General features: G+C 38.4%; 1 long non-coding RNA gene across 1 annotated transcript in view; it reads right to left on the bottom strand.

Moving 5' to 3' along the window:
* Positions 1-23,623, bottom strand: part of LOC135232838 (uncharacterized) — a 202,799-nt gene that overhangs the window by 120,791 nt on the left and 58,385 nt on the right. Inside the window, exon 2 of the long non-coding RNA XR_010323433.1 lies at positions 17,835-17,900. This is a non-coding gene — a long non-coding RNA (uncharacterized LOC135232838). The remainder of the gene's footprint in view (positions 1-17,834; positions 17,901-23,623) is intronic.

Genomic DNA, 23,623 nt, shown 5'->3' with positions numbered 1-23,623 from the left:
ATTTTTGAAAATCCACCTGTCAATAAGAAAATAAAGCTTAAGAAAAGCCTGTGCTTTAAGATGAAGTATTTTCACTACTCTGGGTTACACTATTAAAGGAAGGAAGGGTTGAGTTGCAACAGAGGCCTTGGTGGGAGGTCCCAGAGCTTGTTCCTCACCGTTCACTACGCTGAGGTGAGCCATTCAGCCCTGCTGACTTTGTTCCACTCCAGAAACTGTGCTTGTCATAGCAAGGAAACTTAATTTGGAGTCAGAACGCCTGGAATTCCAGCCATGGTTCTATTTCTTACTGGTTTAGGAAGTTACCCAGAAATCCAGTTTCTATACTTATAAATATGGAGTCTCTGGGTGGTGCAAACTGTTAAGCACTTGACTACTAGTCAAGAGGTTGGTGGTTCAAACCTACCCAGAGGAGCCTTGAAAGAAAAGCCTAGGGATGAGTCTTGAAAATCTTATGGAGCAGTTCTACTCTACACACATGGGGTCACCATGAGTTGGAATCAACTCGATGGCAGCTAACAAAATCAACAGCAACAGACTTGTAAATAGGGGGTAAAAATGTCTACCTGACAAGGTTTACAAAGAATGAAGTTACACGTTTTACTAGAGAGCCCGCTGAAATTATGAAGACATGTAAAAAGTCCCTGGGTGGAGCAGATGGTCTGCACTTGACTACTAACCATAAGGTTGGTAGTTTGAATCCACCCAGCAGTGCCATGGAAGAAAGACCTGATGATCTACTTCCGTAAGATCACAGCCATAAAAATCCTACGGATTGGTTCTACTCTGAAACACACAGGGTCTTCATGAGTCGGAATTGACTCAATGGCAATGGGTATAGGAGAAATAAGGTATTGCCAGGGCACAGTGGTAGACAAGATGTGTGGAAGAAAAAAAAAATTGAAAATCATTACCTCTGAAATACACAATAGTCAAGAAAGTGTAAACACAATGAAAACAAAAACTGAAGTGAAAAACATGGGCCTATCAGAAATTATAGCCCTGGCCACCTACAGACATGCAGGGTTCCCAAAGACACTATACAGGGTTAAGAAAATCAAAACCCCAAATGTCAATTTAGCACAAGAGAGATGCAGGCACACTCAGCATTGTGCTGAGAAGAATAATGAAGTGGAAAGAATGGTTTGCCAAGCCCAATTCAGCTGTTTTGTACAGTAGCTGCAGTAGTGATTTAGCCTAGAGATTACTTCAAACACTATCTCCAGAGAGAATGTGAATGGTATGCTGGCTTAGGACCAGACAGAAAAAGCAAATTTATAAAAATGACAAATAATTTAAAATCTCTGGATCACAGAGCAGCAGAGATGATGGCCCCCATAAAGTAAATATTTATAAATGGCATGGCCCCTGTTCTGAGTTGTGGGGACGCTGACCAAGACAGACAGCTGCCATTGTGATTGCTAATGTTTGCATGATACACATAGGCTTTGAGGGGGGATTCAAATAAGACAACCTCTTTACTTGTTCAGATGATTAGAAAAAAAAAATGTTTTTTAATTGATTATTTTATTGAGATATTAGTAAATATATATGTAATTCTAAGAAAAAGTATCCCAAAGATATCCCATATATATTTTACCCAGTTTTCCCACCATTACAGTGACAGCACTGTTTTGCATTTCCACCAGCAAGGGATGAGAGTTGGTGGTACAAATAGTTAAAGCATTCAACTGCTAATGGGAAGACTGGAAGTTTGAGTCCAGCCACAAGTACCCCAGAAGAAAGGCTTGGCGACCTACTTCCAAAAAATCAGACATTGAAAACCCAATGTAACACAATTCTGCTCTGACATACATGGGGTCACCACGAGCCAGACTCAACTCCATGGCGACTGGTTGTGCTCCACACCCTCGGCAGAAATTGCTATTGTCGGATTTTGGGATTTTAAAGAAGGTATGTAGAGATAAGCTCATTGTTGTTTTAATTTTGAATTCCGTAATGCCAAATGACGTTGAGCACTTTTTTATATGCATATTTGCCATCTGTATATCTTCTCTAGTGTTTTGTCAGATCTTTTGCCTGTTTTTAGTTTTTTTTTTTTTTCCTTATTGTTGAGTTTTCAGAGTTCTTTTTATATCTCGGGTACAAGTCCTTTATCAGACATGGGTTTTGCAAATATTTTTCCCCAGACTGTGGTGTGTCTTTTTAAAAAAAAAATAATATTTCATTGTGTTTTAGATGAAAGTTGACACAGCAAATTAGGTTCCCATTTAACAATTTTTATACAAATAGTTCCATGCCATTGGTTACAGTTTTCAAAATGTGCCAGCTTTCTCATTATTTCCATTCTGTTTGTTCCATTGCTCTAGTTTCCCTTTCCTTTCTTGGCTACTAACCATAAGGTTGGAGATTTGAATCCACCCAGCAGTGCCATGGAAGAAAGGTATGGCGATCTACTTCCGTAAGATCACAGCCATAAAAATCCTCTTTGATTTCGGGTAAATGTGGACTGTTTGGTCTCATATAGTTGATTGTTTAAAGAAAGGACATTACTCACAGGTGATATTGTTGATTTTAGAAGTCAATCTATTATTTGGGGGAGAAGTGACCTTCAGAAACAGTTTTAGTTCCAAGTTCAAAGGGTATTTTAGGGCAATAGTCAGGGGGTTCCTCTAATCTCTACCGGTCCAATAAGTCTGGCCTTTTTTTAGGAATTCAAATTTTGTTCTACATTTTTCTCTCATTCTATCCAGGACCTTCTATTGTGTCCCTCTCAGAGTAGTCAGTAGTCGTACCTGGGCACCATCTAGTTCTGGTCTCAGGTTAGAAGAGGCTGTGGTTCATGTGAGCTATTAATCCTGTGGTCTAGTTTCTTCTTTGAACCTTTAATTGTCTTCACTCTCTTTTGCTCCATACGAGTAGAGACCATTAGTTGTCTCTTAGATGGCCACTTGCAAACTTTTAAGACCCCAGAAGCTATGCACCAAACTTGGATATAAAACATTATCTTTTTGAACTATGCTGTGTGGTTTGTCTTTTGATGCTCTTGTCTTTGCTAAGCAGAACTGTTTAATTTTAATAAAAATAAACTCCAATTAATCAGTTTTTTCTCTCTTAGATCATCCTTTTGGTGTTGTATCATAAAGCTTACCACCAAATTCAAGGTAACCCAGATTTTCTTTTATGTTTCCCCCTAGAATTTGTATACTGATACATTGTACATTTAGGTATACACTCCCTTTTGAGTCAATTTTTGTGAAAGGCGTAAGGTCTGTGTCTAGGTTCACTGTTTTGCATATCGATGTTCAAGTGTCCAGTATCATTTGTTGGGCAGACGATTCTTTTTCCATTGAATTGTCTTTGCTCTGTTGTCAAAGATCAGTTGACTTTATTTGTTTGGGTTTATTTCTGGGGTCTTTATTATATTTTGTTGATCTATGTGTCTATTCTTTCATCAATACTGCACGGTCTTGATTACTGTAGCTATAGAGTAAGTCTTGAAACCAGGGAGTGGGAGTCTTCCAACTCTATTCATCTGCAGCATAGTGTTGGTTATTCCATGGCTTCTGGCTTCCCATATAAACATTAAAACCAGTATGTCTGTATCTACAAAATAGCTTGCTGGAACTTGACTGGACTTTGCATTGAACTTATAGATTAAGTTGGAAGAATTGACATTATAGCAATATTAGTTTTCCATGTTTAGTTAACATGACCATGGAATATCTCCCCCATTTATATAAATCTTTGACTTTTTTCATCAAGTTTTTTAGTTTTCCACATGCGCATTCTATACATATTTTGTTAGTTTTATGCCTATGTACTTTTCCCCAAGTGATTGTAGATGATTTTTTTAACTTTAAATTACAATTTTTCATTGGTATATAGAAAAGCAATTGAATTTACTATATTAACCTTGCTTTCTGTGACCTTGTTATACTCACTTATTAGTTATTGGAGTTTTCATGTCAATTTTTTGGGAGTCTCTACACAGACCATCATGTCAACCTTAGGAAAAGATAGTTTTATTTATTCCTTGCCAATCTATATATCTTTTACTTCCTTTTGTTCCCTATTGCACTAGTTAGGACCTTCATTACAATATTGAATAGAAGCGATGAAAGAGGACATCCTTGTCTTTTTCCCAATCCTGGTGTCAAAGAATCTAGTTTCCCACACCATTGAGTATGAGCGGTACATTTTTTGTAGATGCCCTTCATTAAGTTGAGGAAGTTTCCTCTATTCCTAGTTGAAGGTTTTTATCTGGAATGGATGTTAGAATTTGTCACGTGCTTTTGATGCGTCAATTGATACTATCATAGGATTTCTTCCCTTAGTTTGTTGATGTAATGGGTTACATAAATTTATTTGTGAATATTGAACCAATCTTGCATACCTGGAAAAAATTCCTCTTGGTTGTGGCATATAGCTTTTTTTATACCTTCTTGGATTTGATTTGCTAACATTGTGTTGAGGATACTTACTGTATGTTCAAGGCAGATATTGTGTTTTTTTTTTTTTTAATTTTCCTTTCTAGTATCGTCTTTGTCTGGTTTTGGTATTAAGGTGATGTTGACCTCATAGAATGAGTTAAGCATGTCTATACTCCTATTTTCTAGAAGAGATTTTGAAGAGATGGCATGTTCCTTAAACACTAGATAGAATTTACCAATGGAAATATCTGGGCCTAGCACTTTCCTTTTTGAACAGTTATAAACCATTGATTCAATTTCTTTAAGAGATACTTTATTTAGATGACCCCTCCTTCCATGAGGTTTGGTAGTTTGTGTCTTTCAAGGATTGGTCAATTTCATCGAATTATCAAATTTGGGAGCATAAGTGTGTACATAATATTCCTTTATGATCTTATTAATGTCCATGGGATCAGTAGTTCTGATTCTCTTTCATTTCTGATATTAGTAATTTGGATCCTCTCACTCTTTGATTGGTAGCGTGTCCAGAGTTTTATGAATTTTGCTGATCTTAAAAAAAAAAAAAAAAAAAAAAACAGCTTTTGGCGTTATTGACTTTCTGTACTGTTTTCGCTGATTTTTGCTCTAACTTTTATTATTTCTTTTCTACTACTTATTTTCGGTTTAAATTTCTCTTCTTTCTCTAGATTCCTAAAAAGGAAGCTTAGACTATTGATTTCAGAACTTTCTTCCCTCTGATATATGCATTTAATATTACAAATTTTCCTAGACCACTGCTTTCCTAAACTCCAAAAATTTTGATTTGGTTAAAAATGTTTTAAAAATATCTCTTGAGATCTCTTCTTTAATTCATGTGCTGTTTAGGGATGTGTTAAATAATCTCCAAATACTCTGGAATTTTTCAGCTATCTTTCTGTTATTGATTTTTTGGTTAAATTCAATTGTGATATAAGAACATAGTTTGTAATATTTCTTTTTTGTGTGTAATTTGTTAAGGCTTATTTTATGACTCAGAATGTGGTCTATTTTTTTGAATGGCCCATGTGACTTTGAGAAAAAATGTGTGTTTTGCTATTGTTGGATGGAGTATTCTATATCAGTTAGATGCTGTTCGTTTAAGCTGTTCAGGTCAATTTAACTTAGCAGAGGACCATGAATTCTCTCAGGAGGGGGTGTGGGCTTTTTAGGCATTAGGACACTTGTCCTGTTCACTCTCCCACTCTCTTGGGAGAGTAACAGCCACTAGTGATCAAGATCAATGAGCATTATCAGAATAAGAAGAGCAGCTTCTATCACCATTTCACTGAGCGAGCAATGAGTGGGAGAGGAATGACCTAATCCAGATTACATCTATTTATTGATCATTTTATTTCCTTGAGTACTTCTGATGATAATAATGATTTTAATAACTTCCAATTACTGAATCCATTCCAAAGTCCATAAACACAGCTCAACTAATTTTCATAAAACATCTGTCCATACCTGTGGTCTCTAATTCCTTACTGCCTACAGCTTTCCTCTTCACTTTTCACACCATTGGAATCCAGCTTTCGCCCTCATCACACCACTGTGATAACTCTGGCAACAGCTAATATTATGGAACTCAGTGAACGTGTTTGTCTTGAGATGCCTCTCTGCTGTATTGGGATCCATGTCTTTCTGAAACATTCTTCCTTTTTTGGTTCCTGGTCTCCTCCTATCCAACGTCTGCTTCTTTGGTCCCCTTTGTAGGTCCTGACAATTTTCTTGCTTCTTTACCAGTTGTGTTCCCAAGTACCCTACCTTTGATGTATTGCCCCTCTCTATGTACGTGCACGCCATGTGTGATCGAAGTTTTATCTTCTGCTTTTATGCCAATTGTTATTAGTGCATGCCAATGATGTGCCAAGTTCTACCTCCTCCAGCTATTGTTAGTCCACATCAGGACCCCTTCCTTGCTTCTAATCACGTCTCTAAGTTTAAACCTGGAAGTAATACAAAATTGCCATTATGACAATCACCTAAACCTGGGAGATTCTTTTTCCCCCTCACTTCCAAGTTCTTGAAGTGATGTTTCAGCCATAGCTGAGTCTGCTGAAAATCTGACTTCTAGGAGGATGGGACTTTTCTGTAGAGAACCAGAAGAAATACCTTGAATAGGAAATTGCTTTATTTCCTAATGTGAATAAAATAAGCTTAATGGTCTCGAAAACAGCAAACAAAGAGAGCAATTGCTTCATGTTGTTGGGAGTAGTGATCTCTGAAATTGGATAAAATAAAACAGAGCAATCAGCTGGTCTTACCATAGCCATCACGTTGAAAATTTACAAAATGTTACTAACACAGGAGTAGAAAACTCATAACCCATGGAAGATAACCTATGTATTTCTAACATAAACATTCCTTATATTTTTATCGATTAATGTTAATAATATATTATTGGTTAATATTGAAATTAACTCTAATTTATCTGTGAACTATCTAACATATCACTTTGAGCTATTCATTATAGCGTGTCTAGGAAAACTACAGATTCATTATCATATGAATAAATGAAAATGAGAAAAAATTACTTCCTTTTGTTAAATGTTGCTTTAATACTTGCAATTATATCCTACCACAAAGAAGAGATTTAATTATGGTGAACTTAGGATAAATAAATTATTTGGAATATTCTACAGTTCAATTGTAGGTCTGCTTAACAGCAAATGACGTTAGTGTTGACGCTGAAAAGAAAATTATTTATTTATACCATCTGAGGGAAATCTTTGGAATTTTAATACCAGACATTGTACATTTAGTAACTATTAAAGATAAAAATTGGAAGATATGAAGGCAATTTTTTAAAAAAGCAAAATAACTTGCAAATTTCTATAATTTGACAAGAAAATTGGCAAATTTATCACACAGACGTAGTATTTCACTGAGTAACCACAATGTTCTTTTACTAAGTAATAGAAGTTTAGATTTTTGCTAAAGAAAATTCAAAAATGGTCGAGTAGTACATCGACAAGGAACTGTCAGAAATTGAATCCAGATTCAGAAGAGAACACGGAATGAGGGATATCATTATTGATGTCAGATGGATCTTGGCTGAAAGCAGAGAATACCAGGAAGATGTTTACCTGTGTTTTACTGACTCTACAAAGGCATTCGACTGTGTGGCTCATAATAAATCATGAGCAACATTGTGAAGAATGGGAATTCCAGAACACTTAATTGTGCTCACATGGAACCTGTACATAGACCAAGAGGCAGTTGTTCGAACAGAACAAAGGGCACTTTGAGGTTTAAAATCAGGAAAGGTGTGCTTCAGGGTTGCATCCTTGCACCATACTTATTCAATCCATACGCTGAGCAAACAATCCTAGAAGTTGGACTATATGAAGAAGAATGCCGCATCAGGGTTGGAGGAAGACTCACTAACAACCTGCGTCATTCATATGACACAACCTTGATTGCTGAAAGTAAAGAGCACTTACTGATGAAGATCAAAGACCACAGCCTTCAGTATGGATTCTACCTCAACATAAAAGAAAAATCCCTACAATTGGACCAATAATGATGACAATCAAGATAAATGGAGAAATGATTGAAGTTGTCAAAGGTTTCATTTTACTTGGATCCACAACCAATGCACATGAAAGGGGCAGTCAAGAAATCAAACAACGTATTGCGCTGAACAAATATACTACAAAAGACCTCTTTAAAGTGTTAAAAAGCAAAGATGTCACCGTGAAGACTAAGGTGTGCCTGACCCAAGCCATGGTATTCCCAATCAGCTAATATGCACGCAAAAGCTGGACAATGAATAAGGAAGACTGAAGAATAATTGATACCTCTGAATTATGGTGTTGACAAAGAATATCGAATATACCAAAGACGGCCAGAAGAATGAACAAATCTATCTTAGAGGAAGTACAGGCAGAATGCTCCTTAGAAGTGAGGATTGCAAGACTCCATCTTATATACTTTGGACATGTTATCAGGAGGGGGCAGTCCCTGGAGAAGGACATCATGATGGATAAAGCAGAGGGTCAGTAAAAAAGAGTAGACCCTCAACGGGATGTATTGACACAGTCACCGCAACAATGAGCTCAAACATAGCAGTGATTGTGAGGATGGTGCAGGGTGGGGCAATGTTTTGTTCTGTTGTACACAGGGTCTCTCAAAAGCACCTAATAACAAAAGCAAAAAGTTCAGATTGCACTATGTTCCTTTGTTTTATACCCTTATCTTCCAAACAAGTTTAAAAGCACTTTCTGAGAAGAAAGTACGTTTTCTCTTTATTTTTATAGCCAGCCATGTTTGCTACAATAATATCTAGTACAATGCTTCAGGCATCAAATAGTTCACTAGCAAAAACCAAAATTAGACTTTGCTTTGTATTTTGTGTCTTGTGAGTTTGTGCCCAGAAAGGCCTCCTGAGTTTAGTTCAAATAAATCCTTAAAAATTTTTAATGAGAACAAATTAGTTTTACAAATGCACATGCAGATTGAACATAAAATCAGCTGTCTTTGGGGACATCATTTCCACAGACATATAATTAATTACAGCCATGAAATACAATATAAATAATGCACATTCACATTATTCACATTTTGAAATTAAAGTGCAGACGTGTTTGATTCATTCTACCTGACACCCCAGAACCATCCCAGTCAAATGCAGGCCGTTTTGTTGAAGAGCAATCAAGTCTCTAATTAGGACTGCCATTTCACCCATCATCTTCCTATCATTACCACTGCAGCTTGTGCTTTTGACAGCCCAGGAAAAAGCTGGGTGGGAAAATAACAGGAATTAAAATGACTATTTTCCAAAAGGAAAAACGTCTGTGGTAGAAGAGTGATTAAAGTGAAAAGTTGTAAAAATTATGTGAATTTCAGAAGACAAACTGATAATGGTTAACTGTAAAAAACTAAAATTTTTAAAAAGGGAATTTGAACCTCCCCTTAATGTGCTCAACTGTTAATCAAAAGGTTGAAGATTTGAGTCCACCCGAGGCATCTAAGAAGAAAGGCCTGTGATCCGCTTCCAAAAAATCACAGCCGTTGAAAACCCTATGGAGTGCTGTTCCACACTGACCATCATCGGGTCTCCATAAGTGAGAATCAACTCAACAGTAACTGGTTTGTTTTGTTTTGTTTTAGTTAACCCAAACACTATGGTCAGAGCCAAAAATCACCTTTAATTACCATTTTTGTGAAAAAACTTCCAAACCTATGACTTCTAAAATTAGACCTCTCTTCTAAACTGTGCCCTGTTATTTCCAATTACTCCCTGAGTACCTTAACTTATGAATTTCTTTGACACCTGAAATTCAGCATGACAAAGCTAAAATCATCCTGGCCTCCCCTAAGTCAACCTCTAGTATTCCATCATTCAAGAAATGGCACTACCATCCTCCCGCACAACCTCTCTTGAAACTTTAAACTTAGCTGTCATCCTCTTTTACTCATGTGTCAACCTAAGAACATTCCATCTCTGCAATATTGTTTCCTTTTTGCTTTCCCCTGTCTACGGCCATGGACACCACCCTATTACATGCCCTTATGATTTGTTCTCTGGACTACCCAATGGCCTCTTAACTACAGAAGATGATGTTACCCCTACTCCACTCCACTGTTACCTTACTTAATACTATTGGTTCTTCTCCATACCCTAAAGAAGTGCTTTCCAAACTGTCCTATGTGTGAAAAATCAAAATGATACATTTAACGAAAAGAAATGGAGGGGGTGGGTTCTGTATATTTCAGAAAACCATTGTGAACAAATACAAATAAGCTACTTTGCTATAGGCCTTCACAGCCTGTATGCAAAGAATGTGCATTGGCAATGTCCTAGAAAGAGAAATAAGACTCAATGTTGCCAAAACTTTTTTGACCACAGAATTGTTTTTTCAAGTAGACTGACTAATGTTTACAGAAATACAGTTTGGGAAGGTTGGCTTGCAAGATTATACTCCCCCCAAGTCCCCCAGTGCCATTGAGTCAATTCCAGATTATATTAAGCCCCTTAATTTAAAAAATTTTCTCTTGAGTCACAGGTCAGTAGAACTTGAGATTGGTCTAGAAGAATTTCAACAAACAAATTCAGGCAAGAAGAGTGTTACAGACAGAGAAAAAAGTAAACATTTAGAAGTGGGAAAGTGTATCTATTTTAAGGAAGTATTAATTGTCAACAAGGATATTCACTACCATTGTGCCTGATTTGTGGATTGCAGGATGTTTCTTGATCACAGAAAATTAGGACGTTGGAGAAGAACAAGGATTTAGGTCAACTCTTCCCTGTCAAACTGTGCATCTGACCCTTTGGGGGTAGTTCTCCACTGCCAGTTCAGATAGAAACTTTGAGATGGTTTAAGCAAATAAAGGATTTTAGTTTTAGAATAAGGAGCCCTGGTGGTGCAACAATTAAAGGGCTCAAAATGCTCAGGTGCTCACTGAAAGTTCAGCTGTTCAAACCCACCCAGTGACTCCACAGGAGAAAAGACCTGGAGATCTGCTCCGTAAAGACTACAGCCAAGGGAGCCCTGTGGGGCAGCTCTACTTTGTCATACAGAGAACTATGAGTCAGAATCAACTAGAAGGCACACAACAACAACGGTTTTAGAAAGACTTAGAAACTTATTTCATGACATGAAAAAATAACATGTTGATGCTGTCACTTTCACAGATAGGATCACATCAAATGTAAAATCATTACTCAATACCAAGTAACATGCACAGCTGACATTCCTCACCCTCCATCTCTGACCCTCACCCAATCTCGATCCCACCCTGATCCCAATTCTATGGGCGTGGCTGGCAATGGAGATCAAGTATAGCTACACGTTTCCAACATTACTTGGCACTTTTCTTAAGAGCTGAAATCATTTTTGCATTTAGCCAAACTCAAAATGGCTTTACATCCAAATGACAGAGTTACTTCATTGCATTAAGTGTCAAAGAGACTTCACAATGCCACTTGCTCTTAGTTCTGCCATCTTTTATTTTGTCTTGAGGACAATCATAATTAAAATTGGAAGACTACCCTAATGCCAGGCAAGGTGCATACCCCAGGGTGGAAACTGCCCCACAGAGAGTGGTATAATTTATCTGAGATCTTGTGGGGAGAAAGTGGAGGACCCAAGTGTGAACAAAACAGTCTGAGTGCAGAACTGGTACCCTTAACCGTGTAGAAAGAGCATCCTCTACCTGTGACCCACAGAGGACCTGAGGACATTATTGCACATCTCTGTGTCCAAACTTCCATTGATAAGACAGGCTCATCATGCCATCCGGTGACATCATAACTCTCAGCGTGACATAAATGCAAAGGCTAGTAATCATGAAAAATCTAACCAGACGTGGTAGCAACTGCCAGCCTTAACAATATGCATTCACCTAAGATCACAATTAACCCCACTGATGCCAAGGTCCACATGCAGTGAACAGAGGACAACCTCCATAGAAAATGCCTGCAGGCTAATCCTCTCTATTAATTCTCCTGCAATGTTCTAATAGGTATAAACGTCAAACCTGATTGCCATAGCAGCGGATCACTTCTACTTTTGGAAAAACAAAAATGTAGTCAATGTTTTTTCTCTAAGTGATAGATAGGGTGAATGTAACCATTCAGGTTGCCTTTTAATATTTTCTTGTGTTTCTGTCTGAACAGCTGCTGTCCATGGTCTCAAACGTATTAACTTCAATTTAATTCAGGGCTTCAAACCAGTTGGAACCGGTTTAGTCATGGTCAACATAGTGAAATCAGAACAGAAACGAATTTGTAAAATGTGGGTGTACTGGAACAATAACCAAAATGGGATAAATTACAGATAGAAGTGCTGAAATGGGCGACTTGGAAGAAGCATAGTGAGCCCTTTCGGGAGCCTAATGGTAGAGACTGGGTTATTGCCAGGACTGTGGAAAGCCACACACAGTCAAGGCAGCACGGTCGACAGCCAACTTTGAACTGGGCATTGCTGTTTCCAACTCTGCCAGTCAAGAGGTTTGGTCGCTATGCAGTGCACACACTGCCCCTGTTTTCTAAGGGGGAGATGAAATTTCTAGCAGGGCATCCAACTGTCATTTTTCCCGTTTGGGGTATTGTTCTGATACACCCACATTTTACAAATTTGGGTCCATTCTAGTTTCGCTTCATCAGCCATGACTGAGCCAGGAAGAACCAGTTTGAAGCCCTGATTTAATTAGAGCAGGAAAAACACTTGAAGCAGAGAAAAATCACCTAGAGTTTCAGGAGAGATTCCCCACAGTGTAAGACACAAATTCCAAGAAATTCTTAAGGTCAAATATAGCCTTCAGAGTGAGGCTCTAATTTCAGTTATTGGGTTTGCAGCTGTTTGACTTTGTGGGGGGCAACTAATTTGGGATCAGAACTCAGCTAATGGTCTGGCATCACCTCACATCCTAGGGAACTACTCAGAAGGGAACACTTCTTAGAAAAGGCCTCACCTGTTTTTTGGTTTTGTTTTCCTTTCAAACCAGGAAAAGTTAACTTAAAACTCTAAGAGAGGTAAGTGATTTGTTTATGTGCATAGCAGATAAAGATCTGCGTATTTAGAATGCTACCCTTTAAAGTTAAATATTGGAAAAGTTTATTATAGAAGAGCAAACATTTAGGGAAATTGAATAGCTTGAAACAAGATAAACATTTTTGCAAGGACACCATGTCAGTGGCTATTTGTGCCACTGGTGAGATGGTTGATCGCATTTTGTGGTCATTTGAAGCCCTTGTCTTTGTCTTTCCTATCTGCTACTGGGACTGGCTTGTTTCAGAATGTTGCTACTTTTCAAAATAGGCAGCAGAACCTACTGTATGCTCTGATGCCTGGCAGTGCTTGCATATTGGCTAAGAGTCCTCAGTGAAGGATGCCTTCTACCACCAAGAAGAGCCAGATGAGGACACCACAGCCCACCAAAGGGCTATCTTTCTGTCAGCTGTTCCGATACGGAGGAGGCCAATCAAGCTGACATTTCTGACTGTTGAGTCTAATAATCCTGGATTTTTTAACCTTGCTTATCCAAATGTCCAAATTTCCTTTTGATGAGGTGGTAAGGGAGTACCCTTGATTTCACTGAGCCGTGATTAAGGCCTTTGGCAAAATGCTAGACATTTAGTGTGGACAGCATTTATGAGGAAGATAGAATTGCATTATTTCCTCATATAGCTGGTTGGAGTTTCAAATTCCCTGTTGTGTCTATTATTCTCCATAAGCCTTTATAAGCTTCATTACATTACTTTAGACCCTTTTAATACTGCCTGTAATACAAGGTTAAATCTAGTTTCTCAGGCCACATTAAATCTTATTTTAAACAGTCTATTGTTAGAAGGCATGCATCACAAGAACAGTTGCCTATTTGCCCACCAGTGTAGTTAAGGTTGAGCTTCATTTGCTATTAAAAAACTCCATCAAGCGTTTATAACTGAGTTGTCGAAAATTGCTACAAGCTAAAAATCAGTACTTAAGTTTCTTGCTCAAAGCCAGGGAAGATTTAGAAATTAAAATATTTTCAGAAGACTATCATGCAATATGGTTTTCAACTATAAATTGCTTCACATAGAAAATCTAAGGTCTCTGGATGTAATTATAGCAGGTGTTTGGACATCTAAAATGGATCTACTTCATTACGAGGTATATATCAGGGTGGGGTGGTAAAGGTTGCCTGCCCGAGGTGCTTAGAATGGGGATGGGTGGTGTGCATCGTCTGTACAGAATTGAAAAACAATAATTAAACTGACTAAAATTTGTCACCTTTGTATTATCACTATGCACTGGCAATTCTAAACAAAGTCAGTGATAAAATATTTCTGTCCGGGCCAGGAGGGAACTGTTGCTGCTTTAAATTCTAAATGATTTGCGAGGTTGCCATTGAAGTATAAAAAGATATATGTAAGCTATGGTGTCCCTGAGTGGTCCAAAAGGTTAACACACTTAGCTACCAACCAAAAGGTTGGAGGTTCTAGTCCACCAAGAAGTGCCCTGGAAGAAAGGCCTGGTGATCTGCTTCTAAAAAATCAGCCACTGAAAACCCTGTGGAGCATGGTTCTACTCTGATACACATGGGAGTACCATGAGTTGTAGTCAGCTCAACACAGTTTGTTTTCAGCTACAAGTGAACACATTTTTATTACTCATCTTTAATAAACTTTGAGGTCTATCTGGAAGATAAATTTGGGGGATCCCAATTCTACAGCCATTTCCTCACACCTGTGAAATCAGGTTTGTCTCAGGAATAAGTTCTGAGCAGCTCAGAACTGTACAAAGTTCTTTTAGATCTACTGTGTGTACTCTAATCCCTGTCTACAGAGCACTGCATTTAAAGCGAGTTTGAAGTAAACAGCAAAGCACGGTGATGACAAGGACCAAGAAATGAAATCTGAGTTACTTCGATCCTGTCATTCTATGGGACTGCTTAGACATTTTATTTGTGTTTACATTTCAATACAATGAAATAGAGTTTGACTGGTGAAGTGTGATGTTTTTGTTTAGGAAGTTCAAATATTAGTTCAAACATAAAACCTACAGAATACATGTTACTGAATTTGATTGTTGTCGCTGGGTGCCAGCTCATGTCAACTCACAGTGACCCTATGTGACAGAGTAGAACTTCCCCATACGGTTTTCTAGGCTGTAATCTTTACAGGAGCAGATCGCCATGTCTTTCTCCCAGAGAGCCGCTGACTGGGTTCAAATTGTCCAACTTTCAGTTTGTAGCCAAGTGCTTAATTGTTGCACTACCAGGGCTCCTTCTTAATTTGTGAGCCTTCTTTTAGACTTGTTAATTTTTGTTTCCAAGAAAAGGATGAACCAAGAAAACAGGGCTTTTAGAAAATTACTGCAAACTAATGGTATTTAATTTCTTAGTTTGAACCCCTGTTGATAATTTGCATTTCTACCCCAGATATACTGAATCAGAATCTACATTTTAACAAGATCCCCAGGTGATTCTTACATATAACAAATTTTGAGAACCACTGTTCTACTAGTGTTTCACAGAATTGGTCTCTAATCAGCAGTATTAATTCGTAGCAGGGTTTCAAACTAGAACAAACCAGTTCAAAACCCTGCTAGAGAATCAAACGTTTCATCATAGTATGGCTGATTCTTGTCTAATTGTCCTGTAGAGGAAGTGGATATTAAAGGCATACCAGGTACATCTTTGTCTTCAATGTTTTTCAAATTATTTAGTTTGACAAGGTGAATCTCTTTTGCTGCAGAGCAAAACTGAGCCTCCATCTAGCTCCTAATAATCCTGATGAATTAACCTAAAGACATAGGGAGTCTCTGGGCTAATGAAATTTAACACTCAATGTCCAAGTTGATTTGTGCAAACATTATATTTCTCCACAGCAAGAAGACCTTTTGGCAATTAAGCCTTTTGTGTGATTGGGAGCTGGATATGGTATCTCTCATCTTCTTCCTAAACCACTCAGAATCCAATTTAGCCTAGGTTCAATTAAACACCACAGGAGCTCAACAAAGTGGCTTATGCAAAGCATCGAACTCTCTAGGCAATGTGCAAATACTTTAACCCCCAGGTGTCAGGGTCTCCTCTGTGAAAATGGGTACAATGGTATTTGTCTTCACTACACTTACAACTAAGGAGCCCTGGTGGTATAACAGTTAAGTGTTCACCTGGTCACCAAAAGGATTGGTTGGGTTCAAACCTACCCCATGTTTCCACTGGAGAAAGGTCTGGTGATTTGCTTCCATACAGATTACAGCCTAGAAAATCCTGTTCTGTCCTGTCACATAGGGTTCCTAGTGGTCAAAAACCAACTTGACATACCAAACAACAACACTTAAGACTGCAGTAAGGATTAGTGAAGACATTTCTCTAAATTCAATTTGGGTCTTAAAACTATACCCGTATTTGCAAAGGTAGGGATGTGAAAGCATTTCAACTGCTGGCTCTTTTATCTGGTTATCAAAATGATTGGTGTGATTTGCACTTATAATAAGATTTTATTTCTGAAGCTATCAAGACTTACAAATGAATTGCTCTCCTGTAAAGATTAAAACATACAAAAAGGCATGAGAAAATGCAAGTCACTTCTGCTTTCAAAACCCTAAATATTAATCAACCCACCATAATCATATCCTGATAAATCTGAATGTAAGATTGTAAACATAGTTTTTATATGCAAGCAATCATATATACAAAAGCATTCATATAAACATCTGTATCTTAAAAGATATACCTGTGGATAGGTAGATAGGAAATGATGAAACAAAAGAGGTGAACAGAAGATTTCAAAGGGTGGCTCAAGAAGACAAAGTAAAGTATTACAATGAAATGCCCAAAGGCCTGGAGTTAGAAAAGCAAAAGGGAAGAATATCCTTTGCATTTCTCAAGCTCAGAGAACTGAACAAAAAATTCAGGCCTTGAGTTGCAATATTGAAGGATTTTATGGGCAACATATTGAACAGCACAGCAGGTATCAAAAGATGGAAGGAATACAGAGTCACTGTACCAAAAAGAATTGGTTGATGTTCAACCATTTCAGGGGGTAGCATATGATCGAGAACCGATTGTGTTGAGGGAAGTTCAGGCTGCACTGAAGGCACTGGAGAAAAACAAAGCTCCAGAAACTGTTGGAATACCAATTGAGATGTTTCAACAAATGGATGCAATGCTGGAATCTACCAGTCATTCCTTAGAAACCCTAGGGAGTAGTTTTACTCTGTCCTATAGGGCGGCTATGAGTCAGATTCGACACGACAGCAATGGGTTATTGTAGGTTAACTTCCACTCCACCATCAAAACTCACCTCAGCAACATCTCCAGGAACTCTGCCTTTCAACCCTTCCCCTCCTCAGTCCTGCATGCCACTACCTACAACCCTGCTCTAAACTCACAAAACAGCCATGGTGTCCCACATTGCAGCATAGGCAGCACAACTGAGATGTTCGGCTTAAAATGTCTCCACTCCCCATTGAATGATAAATGCCCCACGGGTAAGCCCCACATCATATTCCACTTTGTATTGCTAGACTAAATCTCAATAGGGCATCAGTGCAGTTTAAGTGATTACACATTCATCAAACATATCAATTGTATGTGCTTATCTCCTCAGTATATTGTGAGCTCAGTGAAAGCAGTGTCTCTACATTGTTCATCTTTTAATTGCTGGTGCCTGGCATAGTGTCTTACACATTACAAATACTCACGTGCTGGATGTATGTGCGGGTGTGTTTATGTGTATGCGTATGGATGAACGACCACCACCTGTCTGTCAATTTGTTGTACAGTTTGTGATAGCTTGAGTGTTGCTGTGATGCTAGAAGCTATGCCTCTAATACTTCAAATATCAGTAGGGTCACCCATGGTGGACAGTTTTCAGCAGAGCTTCCAGACTAGAGATAAAGGCCTGGTGATCTACTTTAAAAAAAACTAGCCAGTAAAAACTCTATATGGATCACAAAATATTGGTCAAGACTTCGACTCACTTACTTTGGATGAGTCAACAGGAGGGATGGATTGCTGGAGAAACACATCATGTTTGGTGAAGTGGAGTGGCTGCAAAGGCAAGGGAAACCCTCAATAAGATAAATTGATATCATAGCTGCAACAATGGACTCAAACATACCGATGATTGCAAAGATGGCTCAGGAACAGGCATCATTTCCTTCTGTTATACATAAGGTCACCCTGAGACAGAGCTGACTCAATGGCAGCTGACAACTAACAATGACCGAATGAATGAATAAGTGAGCAAATGTGAACTGTCAGTAGGGAAAGCACAACAACAATGAAGAACCTCTCACGTAATAAAGACAGAGACGTAGCAATATCCTCAGTAAAGCACCAGTTGACAGAACCCACACCAGAAGATCTAGTCATGCTCCTCCAGAAGTATGGCAAAAAGAATGCAGAACAAACATGGCCCAGAAATTTGAAACAAGCTGAAGACACAGCAAGCATGACTTAGCTTTCTATGTATTTGTGCAGCCTCGATCTAGTAAAAGGAAAACATTTATATTTTAAAGCAATCCTATCATCATTTTATTAACTTTTTATTCCTTTCATCAATAATATCGATTTGAGAAGAAGCATTTGGGAATGCTATTTGAATAATTAAAGCATCATTTTGCCTAAAACTAATTTGAGTATATGGTCCTAGAAAAACAATTTTCAAATTTGAAACAAGCTTGAGGATTAAAATCAAAGTTCAAAAAGTTCCTTAAATGTTCAGTCTTAAAATCAACACTAAAAAAATAAGTAAGTAAAAACAGAATCACACATTCAGTCTTCTGAAGTTAAATGCAGAAAGGGTGTCAATGTACATTTTAAAACACTCCAAGTAAGGAAGAAGGATTTTTTTTTTTTTTTTTTTTAAGGTAACTCTGGTCAGAACAATGTGGGTAATGTGTATCCAGGTAGAAATTAATTGAAAAGATAGTGGCATGAGTAAAGAGCCAGATCACTCAGAATTCTCAGAGTGATCAATAGAAAATGATAGGCCACTTGGATCAGTGGTATCAAAGCCAGATGGCTAATGAAATGAGATAGATAAAGACAGTGGATTATCCTTTCCGAGCTTACCTAGTTTGACAAGTTTGGCCAGATAGAAAGTTGATGGAACTCATGATACAATATTTCCTTCACACTCTTTGTATTCAAAATGGCAAGAGGTCATGGAAAAAGCATTACTTGTATCAGTATGATAGTATGTCTACAACAAATTTAATCCTTTTGTTGTTGTTATTGAATTTAATATTTCCAAAACTGGTATAATGCTTATATTTTATTATAAAACAATATGTATAAATTTGGCATAATGTACAATATATCATCTGCGACCCAAAATATAAAAAAATGCTGACCTTCATGTAAACATTTCTAGAAATGCCAGAGCCTCAGGAAGACATGCGTAGTTTACATATACATCTTTGCATTCATACACACTAGCTCCAGATTTTCTCGTTCCTTGAAATCTATTCCATAATGGCAAAATGCAACAGACTCCTGCCCAGCCCAAGGGTAAAATATACAAGAATATAGGAGAGGCTTGGAGCCTAGCCCAGGCAAAATAAGAACAATAGCTACTACCATGAGGCAGCAATAAAAGGTATTTAACATAACTTGCCTGAAGTACAATCCCCCAAAAGAAATATAAAAGCCCCTGGAGCCAAAGTCATACCCTTAGCATGAAGCAAAGCCATATTTTCAATTACTGGAAACTACATTAATTTATCCTTCTTCCAAAATCACCAAACTACTGCTGAGGAAACTAAGTATATTAAATGTTGTTGGGGGACTAGAGGGGTTGGGGAAGAAGGGCTAGGCTGGAGCCCCATTTCTGCTGGCAGGGCAGCCTGCCTTTATGATTTCCATCTGGGCCATTGAAACAGAGGCCTTGGGTTTAGAGCGTACTCTGATAAGGAGGCTGGGAATTGGATTTCTCTCTCTCTCCCAGTTTCTTCTCCTTGTCAGAGGAAGCTTTCTCCCTGTCCTGAGGTCACAGTAAGTGTCTCTGTCTCCGTGACTACCCGTAACTCCTTAATTGTACAGAATTAATCTTGTAGCTAAGGGGAAGCTGGTCACAGGATGGCCATCTGTTTGCTCCTGAAAAAAGGCAACTTCCTGCTCACAGGATGGTTATACTACCTGCACCTAAACAAAGGCACCCTCATCTTTTTTCTGTTTCTCCTGCTTCCCTGCAGTCCAGCAAGTACACCCCTCCAGTGTATCTATATAAGCCTTAGGCTCAAGGTTCTCTTTGTTCTCTCACCCATGGTGCTTTGAGAGGAGTGCATGGAAGTAACAAAACATCTCACCGTTGGATGGGAGCCTTTTGGAATAACCTGGCTGTTGACAAACTGTACTCTGTTTATCTCATCCTGATTACTGTACGTAGTAAAAAAGCCTGTGGCCATGTCAATGAGTAGTGGGGTTATTTGTTCTAGTCCAAAGAGCCCTGCGCCATTTCATCAGATTTATTTCACTCAGTACACTGCAACCTTTGTGACCATATTTCACACAAAGTCAAACCTTGTCTTAAACCTAGGACACCCACTGCCCATCAAATGCCATAACTGTCTTCATGTGTTTCTTCATGTGGAGAAAGATCTGCATAACCATCTTTCACTTTAGAAAAAAATAAACACGATAAATTAAAAGCCATAATGAGTATCTTCAGTAAAAATCTTATGCCTTCTCTCTTACATCATTTTTATTTTTGTATCTCCACTCAATTATAAGCACTCTCCTTTCTAGCTTCTCTTTGTCAACCAACTCTTCTTTCATATCTTTCTGAAAAGTCAGTGTGGTAAGATCTGAGTTTTAAAATCTTCCGATATAGTAATACGACTTCTTTTTTTTCCTGTTACGTGCTGCCTTAAAAAAGTTTGAAGAGGAAGCTCTCTGTGCCATTTAGGAACTGGGATATCATCTTCTTTTCGTTGATATGCTATGCCAGTATGCCAATGAACAGAGAAAATGTGCCTTCAACTTCAGTAGGAAAATATCGAGCGGCTCTGTCCAATAAGGTAGCTGCTAGCCACAAAGGAGACTTGGTGCTACAATGGTTAAGTGCTTGGCTGCTAACCCAAAGGTTGGCCATTTGGACCCACATAGTGGCCCTGTGGGAGAAAAGAGCTGGCAATCTGTGTCCATAAAGATTACTGTCAAGAAAACCCTATGGGGCATTTCAATTCTGTCACATGGGGTGGCTATGAGTCAAAAATTGACTCGACAGCACCTGACAACAACAAAAACCACTTACAATTATTGGGCAATTGAATGTGCCGTATAGTCTTAACTGAAAATCGCTCTCAGTGTAAAATATTCACTAGGTTTCAAAGACTTAGTTCCATGAAAAGAATGTAAAATGTTTTGTTAATAAATCTTATATTGATTATATGTCAAAATGATACTATTTTCGATGTATTGGGTTAAATAAAATACACTTCTAAAGTTTATTTCACTTGTTTGTTTTTTAAACATTTTTAATGTAGGGTCATTAGGAAACTTATAGATGTGGCTTGCACTGTATACTGTTGATCTAGAGAACTGGGCTTCAGGTCTAAGTGGAGGGGAAAAGAGATCTGACAGGGAAGGGAGAAGAAAAGAGACACTTCTGGAAGAATGAAAATTTTCCTTGAGTTTAAACAGGAAGTCAGAATTTTAAAGGAAATGGTAGAAGTGACTTACCAGAAGAGTATGTAAATTGATTCTGGATAAGTTCTCCAAGAATGGAGAGGGCCAGCTGGCCTGGAATTAGGAGTGAGCGGACCTGACAAGAAGCCCCATGAAGGGCATTGCCTGTATACCCAAGGACTGGGCGGTGCCCATAGATCACCCAACATTCACTTGATTAAAGACTTTTCTTAGCTGCCCTAGATGCTATACAACCTGTGCTTCTCACTGGCATCTAGTGCAGGCTTTGTTGTCAACATCAAGCATATCAACATTTACTGCCCAGCAGAAGATATCCTGGAAAATTTGCCTCAGTCCTTTCACAGCCAGGATACCCATTGTCTTACAGAAATCTATCCCTTATGAGAGAGTCCTATATGACTATTTGGATGATGGTGGGGAAATTGATGTATTGGCAGAAGATAAGAACTTAGCAAGTCAGCAATTCCTAGTTGGCATAAGGTTTAATGACACCCCAGCCACCACTGATTCACTGACTTAATCTGTCAACATGATTTCCAGTTTCCCAAACCTAGAGGACATTCCTATCTCTCAAAACAGTATCTTCCAAAGTCCAGGGGCTGGGCTTTATTACCAACCCTTCTCTATTAAACCACTACTTAAATATTAAAGAGCGTGAGCTCATAAAGTCCTGGTTGTTTGGTCCATAGGGATGTTTCTTCCCTTTACCCTTACTCCTTTCTCCTCTGAGATCATCAATTCCCATCCTAGTGCCCATTGCATAAATGATGCTCCATAAGTGTTTATTGATTGAGTTTTTCATGTAGGCAGATCCAGTTTCAAGACTTCTGTACAAGTTCCCAATCCCAACTTCCACAGACATTGCCAACTTACTAACTCTGACTGGGGACCCAAAGAAAATGTCTGATTCTTTGGGACGTTTGAGTCAAGGTTTGCCCTGGTAGAAGGCACCTTTAGCTCCCACGCCTCTCTGCTTTTTGCAAGGAACACTCTTTGCTCTCTTGCTTTCAAGAAAAAAAAAGAAAACTCCATCTGGCTGATATTTGCCTCGTTGGCAATGAAGTAGGTGAGCCACATGCCAGCATTCCTGTTTCCCCTTACGCAGGACAGCAGCGGCTGGTTGTACACGTGCACTCTATGCTGTACAGCAAGATGATTGAAACGTTGGGTCGGATAACTCTTTGTTGAGGAAGCTGTCTGTACATTGTACGATGTTTAGCAGCATCCCTGGTCCCTATACACGAGATGTCAGTGGCATCCCTCCCTAGCTGTACAATCAAAAATGCCTCCAGACATTGTCAAATGTCCCCTGAGTATTTAAATCATGTCCCAGTTGAAAACCACTGCTACAGAGCAATCAGGCAGATAAGGTATAAAGAGGAAAGTATTATTTGGTACTAAAGGATCTGAAAAAATGACATAAGGTGGTAGGTGAAACGCAAAGGGTCACTAAATGCCAAAGCATAGTACATTATCATATAAATACTTTTCTCTTTAAAACAAGTCTATCAAACTAGATTATAAGATTGGAAAGAACAATAACAATATGTTGGTGGTGCAGTCAAGCAATTGGTGACCTTGACCCATGTTGGAGGTGAGTAAAGAATGAAGTTTAATGTACTGTGATTGGCTGACTCATTGTCCTCACCCAAAGCCGTGTGTCTCAAGAATAAAAAAAGCTAGAGCTCACTCTCTCTGTGTTCATAATAGGACGGGATTAGCACAGTTCACACTGTCATGCCTATGTTTTATTATTTAAATGCACTTAAAGTTCAGAGACTTTGATGCACAACCAACTTATTTATAGTTAATTTCTTTGTAGTGTGGAAACAAAAACTTTTGCAAATTTTGCTTCTAGTTCACGACTCTAAATGAATTTCAGAAGTTTCAAAATTGGACAAAGATCTGCAGTTCTTAACTGCCAGGGTTCAGAAAGCCTATGTCTACTCTACTCTATGGGCATTTATTGTGGTGGATATAGTTTAGTTCCCTTTTAAGGAACTACTTGAACATTTAGAAACAATTCACCTGTCTTCTTACAAGTCCCTGGTGCCACTGCTTTTGGGACTTGACATGCAAATTGAAAAACCTTAAGTCTTTTTTCCCCCATTGCACCAAGT

This window comes from Loxodonta africana, chromosome 11, assembly GCF_030014295.1.
Source record: "Loxodonta africana isolate mLoxAfr1 chromosome 11, mLoxAfr1.hap2, whole genome shotgun sequence".
Lineage (NCBI taxonomy): Eukaryota > Metazoa > Chordata > Mammalia > Proboscidea > Elephantidae > Loxodonta > Loxodonta africana.
This window is presented reverse-complemented; position numbering and strand designations above follow the sequence as displayed.